Source organism: Stenella coeruleoalba, assembly GCF_951394435.1.
Source record: "Stenella coeruleoalba genome assembly, chromosome: 18".
In the NCBI taxonomy this organism is placed as follows: Eukaryota; Metazoa; Chordata; class Mammalia; order Artiodactyla; family Delphinidae; genus Stenella; species Stenella coeruleoalba.
This window is the reverse complement of record NC_137164.1, coordinates 10,529,161-10,541,751: the sequence shown is the minus strand read 5'-3', so window position 1 is coordinate 10,541,751 and position 12,591 is coordinate 10,529,161. Positions and strand designations below refer to the sequence as shown.

General features: G+C 39.4%; 1 protein-coding gene across 12 annotated transcripts in view; it reads left to right on the top strand.

The window, feature by feature from the left end:
• LOC307176463 (uncharacterized protein) overlaps positions 1-12,591 on the top strand; it is a 496,599-nt gene that overhangs the window by 321,845 nt on the left and 162,163 nt on the right. For 11 of the 12 annotated variants that reach the window (XR_013824767.1, XR_013824768.1, XR_013824769.1 and 8 more), the window contains one exon: positions 5,934-6,051. The gene's annotated coding sequence lies outside the window, so the exon portion shown is untranslated. Of the gene's footprint in view, positions 1-5,933; positions 8,014-12,591 lie in introns of those variants that run through there. The other variant, XM_079902602.1, reaches the window with a different exon arrangement.

The window sequence follows — 12,591 nt, the reverse complement described above, 5'->3', positions numbered from 1 at the left end:
GAATCAGAATCAATTATGTGTTAACAAGACTAACACGTATTTGGAGTTTTAACCCTTCTGCCATGAGTTAATCTGGAAGCTCTGCTAATAAAATTTAAGATTTTCTTCTTCTTTTAATACTTGCTGTGGATTGCATCTAGATTTACATTAAGTAGGCTATCAAAATCTTCCACTTTTATTACAAAAGACTTGTGTAGCAGAGAGAGACAGTTTAAATGCATAAGGAATGAGGTAGAATAATGATTTGGGGCATATATTCTGATAATTACTACTTCCTTTCCCTAAGCTCCCCTGCGATAAGTGTACTGTCTTTTAAAACTTCGTTAACAGGAGATAACAAATTTTAATGGGGTACAATAATTTTACCTTAATTTTAGCAATGCATTCCAGGTATCTGTTCTTCCTGAGTTATTTTCCCTGAAACATCCTCATGATTCAGCAAAGTTCTTACAGCGTTGGTACCAAATGCTTTTATATTTTAATTCTCATGTTAGAGATTATTAAACCTTTAGTACTGCAAGTGAAACAACAGATAATTTTGTTCTTATGCAAAACCAAATTCTTTTTATCAACTTTTAAAATTTTAATAGGAATTAAGGTTTTCTTTGCAGTGCATGTGGCTTAGTGGATAATGCACTAAGAAAGTCTGGCAACCAGGGCTTAACCAGATCTAAGTGCCTAAAGTGCCTGGGCTATGATTCAAGAAAGCATTTGGACCATTTTAACATTTTATGAAAAATCACATCAACAGTGAATAGGCTTTAATGCTGAAAATGGCACTTGTCCAATTCAGAGACCACCATGGACAAAATCCTGGCCTTTCATTCACTGGTCTGGCATCTAATCTTTGTTAACATTGATCTTTTGTTTGTTTGTTTCTTTTCCTGAACGTGTTTCGTGTTCAGTGATGTTTTTAAACCTCTGAATTTGAGAAATGATAATCTACTGAAGCAATTAAGTAAACAGATTATGCAAGTTTATGCAAAATCCATTTCCGAAGTTTAAGAAAGAGCCAGAAAACTTTCCTAGAACAGTCTTGGGTTTAGAAGGAACTTCTAAGGAGGAAAACAGAAAGTTCCCCCCAAGAGAAATTGTCCTTTAAAACTGTCAAGAATAAACAAACAACAGTTATTCTCTGGTTCTCGTCTCCTCAAACACTAATAGTTCTGCAGATTGGTCCTGTGGGATATGAGAAGCCTCTGCACTTTCTCTAAGTAAGAAGTTTTGGATTTAACTTCATATTTGTAATTTTTTTCCTGTCTCCTCATGTTATCAATTATACCAGGAGGCATTTTTCAGCTTCTGTTTAATTGATTTCCACATTATTCTGTAGAGACTGTCACTGGTCATCAATTTCTCCAGTTTAATTTAAAAAAAAAAAATTATTTTTGCAATTTTCAAGGGGAGATGAATAGGACAGGATAACATTTTAAAATATGTTATAATGAATCCTTACTTCAATATTACTTTATATCCCGCTGATAACAAGAGTTGAAGACGTGATATTTCTGTCTTTTTGGGTGTGTATCACTCCAATGTACTAGCTCAAGGAAATGGCTCATTAAGATAATTAAAAAAAAAAAAAGAATTAGCGTCATTTAGCTGTTTTTCAGCCAGTTCATTGGCCCTCAGGCATTTTACCTGTGGAGGAATTATGCGGCAAATTGCTTTAGAATCGTCCTGCCAGAGTCAGAAACTGCCTTGTCTCCACTCCCTTCCCTCTCAGCCAGTCTGATGAGCCCTGGTCTCCTGTGACCTCAAGGGCATCCATTCTCTGAAATCATTTTCTGCCTCTGCCAGGAAATATGATATGGAGGGAGTTCCAGTATATTATGTTGGAAAGGGCAAGAGATTTGCAGTTAGATAAGTTGGAATTTCCTTGATTTTCTTGTGGTTAAAATGAGTGTCCAGGAGGAAAAATGTTTCCACTACCCTCTTAGTTTGGTACTTGGGGACTGCAAATTAAACAAACAAAAGACAGATAAACAGGAGAAAAAGCACAAAACTTTATTTTTACAGTCACAGAAACTCACAGAAAAAAAAAGTGAAACTCAAAGAAATGGTTAGACTCAGGGGCTTATATACCCTTTTAACAAAAGAAAGGGGGTTTGGGCTTAAAGGATGGATGAATTGTGGGGAAGTGACTGGGAAATATATGGGGGAGTTAAGGGAAAACAGGGCTTATTTTAGTGAGCTGTGTTGATGCAAACTCATTTTGATGACAACTGCCCCTTCTTCAACGATAATGGTTTTGCTCTACTCTTATTGGGGAGGGTGGGTGTGAGGGGAGGGGGCCTGAAGTGGGAGGTACCTTCCTCAAAGGGAAATTATGCCCTGCTTTTCGGCAGGTGAGAGGAGGGCAGAGAACACTTCCTGCATCTGTTGATTCTCAATTGCCTTCAGCTCAAAATAATCCTTATGCCAAAGTGGCATATTTTGGGGGGGACATATTCGATCCCTATCATGAGAATAATTGTAGGTGACTCTTCAATAGATGTCAAATTCCTTCTCATTCAACCTTCATCTTCACTGCTCCATTCACTTCTCCTCCCCACATCTTTTCATTCTTGGCTCAGGTAGCTTTTCCCCAATGTCCTTGTCTTGGTTCCTCATTTCTGTGATCTGATTTTCCTGACATTGAATCCTACCCTTCTTACTCTACTTGTATCCACAGATAAACTTGACTTTCTCTTCCTTAACTGGCTTTGCTGGGCTTGATGTGTAGTCTCAGACCACGCCTGATCAACCGGACTCCTAGGCCTGACACTGCACCCGCCCGCTTCTCCAACTGTCATTCAATGTAGATTACAAAGTTGAGGTCCCAGGGATGCATCTTGTCAAAGCATCTTCATCTATGATGATATTATCACCTGATGAGAGCTTCTCAGTGAAAGGAAACTAACAAAAAAGAGATCTATCTAGTATTTTATTTTTCATGTTGAGATACTTTTGAAAATTATGTGACATGTAATATGTTATCACTTTTTGTCACCAGTATCAGTTTTTTCTTTCTAGACAAATAGCTTTCAATGCATTAAATCATGTTCAGTTCTCTCTTATTTCTCTCTAATTAGTTCTGACCAAGCCCTCTCAAATTTTCTTCCAAATATTTCTTTAGACATTTCTTTTCTGTCCCTGACCATTGCCACCTAGCCTTATATCTGAATATTGCTTTGAGTATTTACCTATTTGATTTTTTTCTCTCTCTCCATTCCAATTTGCCAAATTGATCTTAATATACTACTTTGGCATTTTGCTCTTCTACTCAGATACTTTCAACGGCTCCTTATGGTGTAAGAGATAAAACCAAACTTGTTAATTTTTATTTAAAATATTCCACAGCCTGACCCCTTTCTTTCTATCCCTATTCTTATCACACACTGTGCATTCAGAAGAACCCTTTAACAAGGACTGATCAGTCTTCTCTCACCACAGTTCATAAAAACACTACATGGCGCCTGGCCTTTGCATCTCATGACATTTCTGCCAGTTAATTTCCATTCTTCCTTCAAACCTTAAATGTTTGCTGACCACTCTTTCCGGTTGGTCTGGAACATACATAGTTTATGCCCATTGCCTCAGCATACTTAGTAAGAATACCCTCTTTGTCATTAAAAAGTGTACCAGCTTGGAAGAGAAATGAGATGGTCACTCTCCTGATGAATCTTTCCTTTCCTATCCCAACTACAGTGATTATTCTCCTCCTCTGAAATCCATTGGGACTTTTCTGACTAAAGCCCTGCTTTAGCACATAGAACACACCATAATAATCGGCCGCGGTATGCTAGAGGCTTTAATATACTATCTTTAATCTATAACCGATTAAATCTATTTTTCAGATAAGAAAAAAACATAGAGCAGTTTTCCATGACTTGCCTGTGGTCTCAGAGACAGTACTAGAAGATCTTTGGTTTACACTTGTGCTTGATCTACTATGCAGAGTTGCCAGCTCATCCTGGCTTTCCCTGGACTGTCCCAGTTTTAGGACTGAAAAATCCCACATTCCGGGAAACCCCTTGATCCCTGGCAAATGGGGTAGTTGTTCTTCCTACCACTACATTTTCAAGACCTCAGCCACCTTGAATATGCAAGAGACATTCCTATCGTGACTCCCCAGCTGTCTTAGAAATAAGCCCTTGATTTCAGAGTTCAGGGCCTTTCCTCCGTGTCTTCTTCCAAGCCTAGCACAGTTCTCTACTGAAATGTCACGTTGCTTTCTCCCCTGCATTGGTTCATGAGTGTATTTGGCTTTTACAATGACATTATAATTATCTTTGAGAAAGAAATTTTGTCTTTTTTGCTTCGTGTCCCTGTGCTGCCAGCTCTGTGCTTGGCCTGCAAGTGATCAACGCATGCTTGCTTGCTGAGTAGGAAAGCTTGATGGCCTCTTTTTCTGAACATATAGGTTTAAATGGCAACCTGTTAAATCCTCCTTCAGTGTTATGAACAGTCCTTTCCCTGGAACACTTTTAATCTCTCCAGAAACATCTTTCAGCACAAATAGGGCACTGCCACTTGACATAGCTACCAAGGACACAGAAGTACCTTTGAGTATCGCCCCTTTCCTGTCCTCTTGTTTAAATGCCTGTAACAATTCTGTTCCCCTTAGCTTCCTGGTGTTCAGCCCATGAGAAATCACCCTTTAGGTATCCTCCTAACCTCAACACTCGTGAGAATGGAAAGAGATAGTGAATTACTGCACAGGTTTAAATTGGAGAATTTATGAAGAATTTCTAACCCAAAGGAGGACTTAATTTATTTCCTTTTTTTTTTTTGGTAAGCCTCCTTTGATGGTATTTGTTTTCTATGTTGAGGGCTGCTTTAGAATGAATCCCTTCCTTCTAAAATGATACATCTCAGCTACCTCCTTTCTCCCTTAAGTCAAATCCAGGGACAAGCACAGTTGCTGTCTTTCATAAAGCCTCAAGCTGAGGGGAGTTTCTCTGGTCTGGTTCTGGAACTGCAGTTCTTTCTGACCTTTCTTTTTTGTTTTTAATTTTTATTTTAGATTGGAGCATAGTTGATTTACAATGTTATGTTAATTTCAGGTGTACAGCAAAGTGATTCAGTTATACATACGCATGTATCTATACTTTTTCAGATTTTTTCCCGTATAAGTTATTACAGAATATTCAGTAGAGGTCCCTGTGCTATGCAGTAGGCCCTTGTTGATCATCTGTTTTATACATAGTAGTGTGTACATGTTAATCCCAACCTCCTCATTTATTCCTCACCCCCAACCTTGGAACTGCAGTTTATGCCTCCTTCTTTAGGCCCCATCGTTGCTCTGCCTGTTGCAGCAGTGCAGCGAAGTGTGTGTGTTGGTCAGCATTAGAAGTGCCATTAACTTGTTGGGAACTTACTCTTCTTTTTCAGTTTCATTACTATGTCCACAGGGGTTTCAGATTTGTAAACCAACCCACCCATCTACACCTCATCAGAAATTACTGATATGAGCTTGCTGATTTTTTTTTTCCCGTGATTATATTTTATATATTTTTAAGCTCATCAAAAGAAAAAACCATTGCTGAAAGACGGTGCAGTCAGCAATTGTCTTATTATACAAACTCTGCCTATAAGTTGCAATAATCCTCTCTGTCTCTTCAAATGGAGGTGGACAAGACGATTAACTTGCTGTTGTCCTTATGTCCCTTCACCTGTCCTTTTAAAATTTTTATTAGGCGCTTTAGTGTGTGGGTTGAAATCGGTAGAAGACAAGCTATTAAAAATTATTGGTTGGCTGTGGCTCCTCACTAAATACTAAGACAACTTGGCAGATCAGAACATGACTCAGGTGTTAGGCCTGACAGAAGCAATGGTCTAGGCAGATAGACACTATAATCCATCAGAAGATGTGGCCAGCGTGCTGCTTTGGGTTTCTTTTGGCAGCTGGTGTTCACTGTTAACATTATTCTGTTTTTTGCTTTTATTAGTGTGAGGAGACGGAGTGGGGAGCATTAACTGTTGGAAGGATCCCTTTGATGGATGCCTCACATCGGGAACTGGCTATCAGAGCAACTGGGGAGAAATAGAAAACAGGTGCAGAAACAGGTGAGTGGAATATTGCTTATTACTGCTCTGGATTAAGTGCCTGGGAGAAATGGGCAGTTTTGCTGGGTGCTGTGTGCCTTGTATTCTAGATGGACTGGTAGACAACCTGTTAATGCAAACTATATGGGGAAGATGGTCAACTGAGAAGCTTGGGGCAGCGGTAGGGCTGTGTAGGCAGAAAAGTTATTTTCTCAGGTTAATGAAGAAAAAAAGTGCAGAGGGAGGCTGATTCTGTGGGCACATACTTGAAGCTGGACGATTCTGGATGGAGAATTAGTTCTAAGACAGGGATGGGGTCACCAAGAAGATTTGGATGAGACTGAAAATACCCAGAAGTCAGAAGAATTTGGCTTTAAATCGAAATTCCTTTACGTACCATTTTTATTCCTTGTAAAATAACTTGAGATACACAAGTCAATGTGTCAGATCTTATTACTAATGAGCAAAAGAAATAGACAAGATCCAAGAATGCACCCCTGAGTTTTTCTGGTTATGAAAGTTCAAGAGTGAAATGGTGTCTCTTGGCTCCCCATGGATAAAGTGAGGAATTTATGGCCTGTCATTGCATCTGCACCCCAGGAACTCCCAATCTCTGCTAACCTCATCTCGGGTGTGGGACTAAAGATTACATTTTGTACCGTGTTTCTTCCTTGGGAAGAATTTTTTATGTTTACATTTTGCTTTACAACATGTAACCACATTTCCAAAGTTATTGAGATTTAACTCTGTTTAACTAGTTCATAGGTTACATGACATTCCCCATTTGGAGATTCTTAAATTTTTGTTTGCTTTTTGGTCAAATGAATTACATTAAGAAGTTTTTCTTAGGAAGTTGTGTGACAGAGACTGTTCTTATACACGAACAGCGATTTGGCTGAGCACGAGATTCTGGGCTCCGGATGTTATCCTCACGATGGTTTTATACGTATTGCTCTGTCTTCATCCAGCCTTTCATGTAGCAGATGAGACCTCTGAGGCCCATCTAACTGTTTACTGTTTGCATACTTTTGTCAATGCGTATGGTGGTTCTGTTTTCTCTCTTAAGTATAAACGTTACTATACGGTGTAGATAACTATTTTCTCTTCTAGCACAAATAACGGAGGATGGCTATAAGGCATTGGGAATAAACCAGGGTTACAGAAAAGTGTAGAAACTTATACTAGGAAAAGGAAGAACTGATGGAGACTGAGGGTCACACATAATAACCAGGTAGAAGAAGCCCCTGTACTAAGCTGTACAATGATAGACTAGCCAAGTGTCCCAAGAAGAAAGCTGAGCACCTAGAACAGCTCTTGCAATAAATCTGCCAGATGATCCTATTGATTATAATGAGAAAGAGATGTTACATGATGAGAAATAACGATACACAATAAAGTAATTATAAAACTAAGGACAGATATCTTATAACAAAGAAGAGAGGGACATTTAGGTAGAAGGGGGAAGTTCCAGGGAGGGAGTTGGCGGTGGAAATGGGGTAGGGGAAGAAGGAACTGTATTTCTGTTGGTACATATGTCAAATTTTCTGCCTCATCATTGAGTCTCTGGCAAATCAGTTGAGAGGCAAGAGATTTTGGGTGGAAGCTGTTCTGCTAGTTGTCAGGCTAGAGGGAGCACCACATATGAGTTAACTGAAAAGTGCTCTTTCCGGTAAATTTTCAGCCCTTTCAGTAGTAAACTTCATGATGCCTCATCACTAGCCGAAGCACGGTTTGGAGACAGGTCAACATCTTGTGGTATTTTTCTTTTATCCTTTCATTTAAAACGTCACAAGATAAATCTAAATGCATCATCAATTGGCAAATTCTTTCAATCTGCCCATCTAATTTTAAAAATTTCAACTGAGAAATATTTTCTTCAGTTATGTCTCTGATTACTGTTTATTTTTCCTATCTTCTTTGATTTCTACATTTACCATATTCTCTCCCATTCCATTCATTTATTTGCCTTTTCTCTTACTTTATGGGAGAATATCTTGGATTGTTTTTCTAGCATCCAAACTTAAATTATATTAGAATCCTTTCTTATTTCTTATCTTGGTATATATATTATATATACATATTTTCCTTATCCTGTTATATGTAGTATTTCTCTTTATGATTTTCTGTTCATTTTTCATGGAATCAGATATTTTTGCACTGAGGACATATAATAGTCTTCAAAATTGTATTATTTTCCTTAATAAATTATTCTCAAAAATGTATTATCACTGAGTCTTCTAGTGCCTGTATTAATCAGGATAAGCTAAGCTATACTTGTAATAACAAACAACTCCCCGTTTTGCGGGGCTCATAACAAAGTTCACTTCTCGTTTCTGTGGCTTAACCATAAAGTTTACTTCTCGCTCATGTAAAGTTCACTGCAGACGGGGGCTCTCTCCAGGTGCTTGTCCTGGTGACTCAGTAATACAGGGTACTTTGATCTCCTGGCTCCGTTTTATGGACTCCGCTCTCTCCATGGAGGGGGAAGTTTAGCTCACAGAGAACTCAGACCTACTCCTGTGCCACTTCTGCTCGCAGCCCCATTGGCCAGGACTGTGACTCTGCCTGACTGCAAGGCCAGACAGGAAGTGTGATCTTCCTGTGTGCCTGGGAAGAAGAGGAGAACTGGGTACTGGTGATCAAGAGCAATGTCCACCACAGCCATTGCAAAAACAGGACTGAGTCCAGATAAGTTTGGAAAACACCAGGTTGACCAAAATATTCTGCAGATCTCCTCGCTACCTTTTCTCTGCTGATGTTGTGAATGACCAGAGTAAAGATATTGCAGGCCATCTGTCTCTCCTTTACTCGTATAAATCTTTCTCGTGCAGGGACCACAGCTCTGCAGAGCACTCTTGGGAGGTGCTGTGTCTTCTCTCTTTCTCGCCCTCTCGCTCTCTTGCTTTTGCTCACTCTATGTGAGGATCAGGTGTTCCTGCACAGTGTTTTGACTGTGGTATCTTAAGGTGGGCAAAAGAAACGATGTTTTTCCCTAAAGATATCTGTCTTGGTCTAGGCGTGCCTCAGGTTAAATAAGCACTGCCCGATGCCCAAATCCAGGTGCCTGCTGTCCACAGCTGGGTGTAAAGCAGATTGACACCACACCTCAGAGTCAAGTCTTGAGTCAAGTTCAAGACTTGACTCTGAGGCATCATGAGGCATCATGAAGTTTACTACTGAAAGGTGTCTTCAAAACACCCAGCCTACCTTTCTTGTGTCCTTCATGATTTGACAGCATCTCTTTCAGTTCAGATATTCTTTTCTCCACAAGTAAAACCTGGAGGAATTGGACTTCAGCTCATTACTACTGATACTATTTTCAGCTCTCCTAATGTCTTACCGTAACAAAAGTTTGGCAGTTCTCAGAGATCATTTGCCATGGACTTTGAATTAAAAATTAAATATTTTTCTGTTTGCCTTTGTCAGTTCCTTTGGAATAAATCACTATATCCTGATGCTTTCCGGATACTTTGTTTATATCTCACTTGTAGCCATTATGTCTTGACTTTAATGATACCTTTTTATGATATAACAGACATTTCAACAGAATTTGAACTCCTTAAGGACAATGGTATTTGTTTTTGTGGCTTGGTAAATATCTGCTGACTTCTGGGAGTTAGCTCTTATACGCAGTATCCTGGCATAGGCAGGATCATCTCAGGTCTTTTAATTTGGTGACTAGTCTCTCTTCATTGTTATGACATCTTTAATTTGAAAATGTTAAAGGAAGTGAACTGTGAACCAAAGTCTATTTTAGTTTTAAAAATTATACAAATACTTTTTGGTAAAATGTATTGTACTTTGAGATATATATAATATGAGCTATATATGTGATTATATATATTATATAGAAAATATCTGTAAACTTTTAGATTTGTAATATCCTATTTCTCGTATATCTTACCTCCTTTGACTGGCTACTTTTATGAAATGTCAAGCTTTTCTTTTCTATCCATCTTCATAAGTCTGTATTTTTTATCATATTTAAACTCCAAGTTTTAGTTCCATTTTAAACATTCTGCTCCTTGCACCCTCCATTACAGTCTCCTGTCCTCATATCTTTGGTGGCTGCTCTTATAGTTGACATCCAAGTTCAAAGGTCATGTCTTCAGCAGGACCAGTCCTGACCCTTCATCCTAAAAAACAAAATCTGTCTTTATTCCAGTTACCCGATCACAAAGCACTGTCTTAGTTTCTTATCCAATAAAGGTATAAGAAATGACTTATTAATATCTTTGTTTATTCTATTGATATATGTCCCCTTCCCCAGAAGCGCACACAACAGAATGCAAAGCCCATGTGTGACAGGCCCTGTCTTTCTGGTTCCAGGGCTGAAGCTCAAAGCATGTGGTAGTTAGTGCTTGTTACACTGTAAGCCTTCAGTATGTGTTTGTTTAGTGAAGGGAGTATAAAAATCACGCTCCCCACATGTCAGTGGATCTGAAAGGAAATGTTTGAATTTATGGTGAAGAATGAGTTATCGTAAATGATAAACCAACCCCACACCAGGACAAGCCTCCACTGAAGTCCTATTAAAATAGATGAATGCCTGAGGGCTTCTGTGGGTGGCAGCTGCTCTCATTTCAGAAGAGGCCTAGTCCCTCCTCCAGCCAAAAGCCCTCAGTGCAATCTCTCCCCCATAGCTCCTTCCACCTGTAATCCTTTTTGACGGAATTCCTTGCTTCAGCCCAGGCCAGTGACATTTCTTTCATGGCTGGGCTGACTGCCAACGGCCCAGATAAAGGCAGAGACTCAAGTGGAATATTTTGTTCTAGGGTAGTGTTCACCTTCCAGCTGCTTCATCTTCCGGGAGGAGGGCAGTCTGTGCTTGATGCGGAGATGGAGAGGTATTTCTACATCTTACAGCATGTCTGAGATGGACCAGGGACAGATCCTGAAGCATTCTGGGGAGAAGCCAGTCTTCCTGCAATTCTGGGAACGTCAAAGCATCCCCAATTATGCTGTTCACCCTTCAGCTGCTCAGTGATAAACACAGTTTTATTACTCACGCTTGAATCTCTTTTCCCGGACAGGACTGACTTCCAGGAGCCTTTGAGTAACAGTGACAGAAAGATAATTTTCTTCAGCCTTTCACGTAGGCATCTCCCTAGCATAAGGCAGTGGTCAGAAGCAGCTAATTCCTCTGACTTCAGCACAGCTGAAATAAAGGCCATTAGAAGTCATCCAGTTGGAAAAATAGTGTTAGGGTTCTCGAGAGAGTACAGAAGTATGAATGGTGAAATTTCTGCAAGTGGTCAGGTCAGTTTAAGAAAGGATCTCTCTGGGGGCCGTGTCCTGGGTACCCTGCATGGGGTTTGGAGGTGGCAAGTGAGTGGAGGTGGTGGGGAGGAGAGGAGAGACAGCAGAGGGTTATGAACTTGACTGTTGATGGATGAAGGATATCTTCATATTTTCCTATCTTTTTTAGGGGTGGCCCCTTTGTAATCCCAGGCTTTCCTATGGTCTGTTTCATACACTTACATTTTGGTCAAGCCTTCTGACATTCTCAAAGTACTATTCTGTGGGAGATAAAAGGCTAATTTCTTTCTGCTATTCAAGGAATTTTTTTTTTCCTTACAAAATTACCTTGTATCTTCCCTTCTCACAAAATGCAAACAATCCAGATATTGTTGAGATCCTTTTCAGAGAACTGACCTTTCTAGGTTGTTAAACTCTTTCAGCTCCTGGAAAAATAGATTAGATGAGGTCTAAAGAGCTGATGAACGTGTTAAATCTACTATAATTCCCACAGCTAATGATTTTTATAGAAACCTTTCGTTGGCTTCATTGTTTGAATGAATAACTAAGGGTTGGGAGAGAATGGCCTCACTTGGTTGTTTGCTCTCATGCATATTAATTCATAAAACTGAAGACCTGAAGGGAACATTCTGAGATAAAAGCCTCCATCCCCGGCCTCCAGGGAAGAATTCATTCAGATACCTCAAGACATCAAGTCGACTGCAGTTAACAATCTCCGTAAGAAACTCTGCCACTTCCTTTAATAATATGCCCCAGTGTCTTATCAGTCCTTACAGACAGGTGATTTTTCAGGAGCCCTAACATAAATAATTCCAAAACTAGGGAAAAAAGGTTATTGTCTGCTCCACTCACCTGTGCAGCCTCAATTTCTTAAGAAAGTGATTGGCATCTAGTAGGCACTAACTAAATACCTTTAGAGTAAATGAATTAAAAAACTGAATAAATATATAAAAATTAAGTTATACAGCAGAGAAGGTGACGTAATTGTTCTAGTTAACAAGTATTACTGAAAACTTACTCTGTGCATAGTGCTGTTTAGGCACTGTGTGAATTTCGGAGACGTAAAAGGGAAAAGAATCTGTTAACTCCAGGTTCTGACTATTTCTCACAACGTAAGAAGGGTCTATCTATATACGCAAGTAACCCCAATCCAAAACAGATTATAAAAGGTACTATCACTGTAATCCAAAGTATACTGAGATAGCATGAAACAAAGACCTGTATTTGTATCAGGACGAATAAAGATGGCCTGGCAGTAAGATTATGAGCAGTTTTGAAGTATTGGTAGGATTTGGAGGTTGA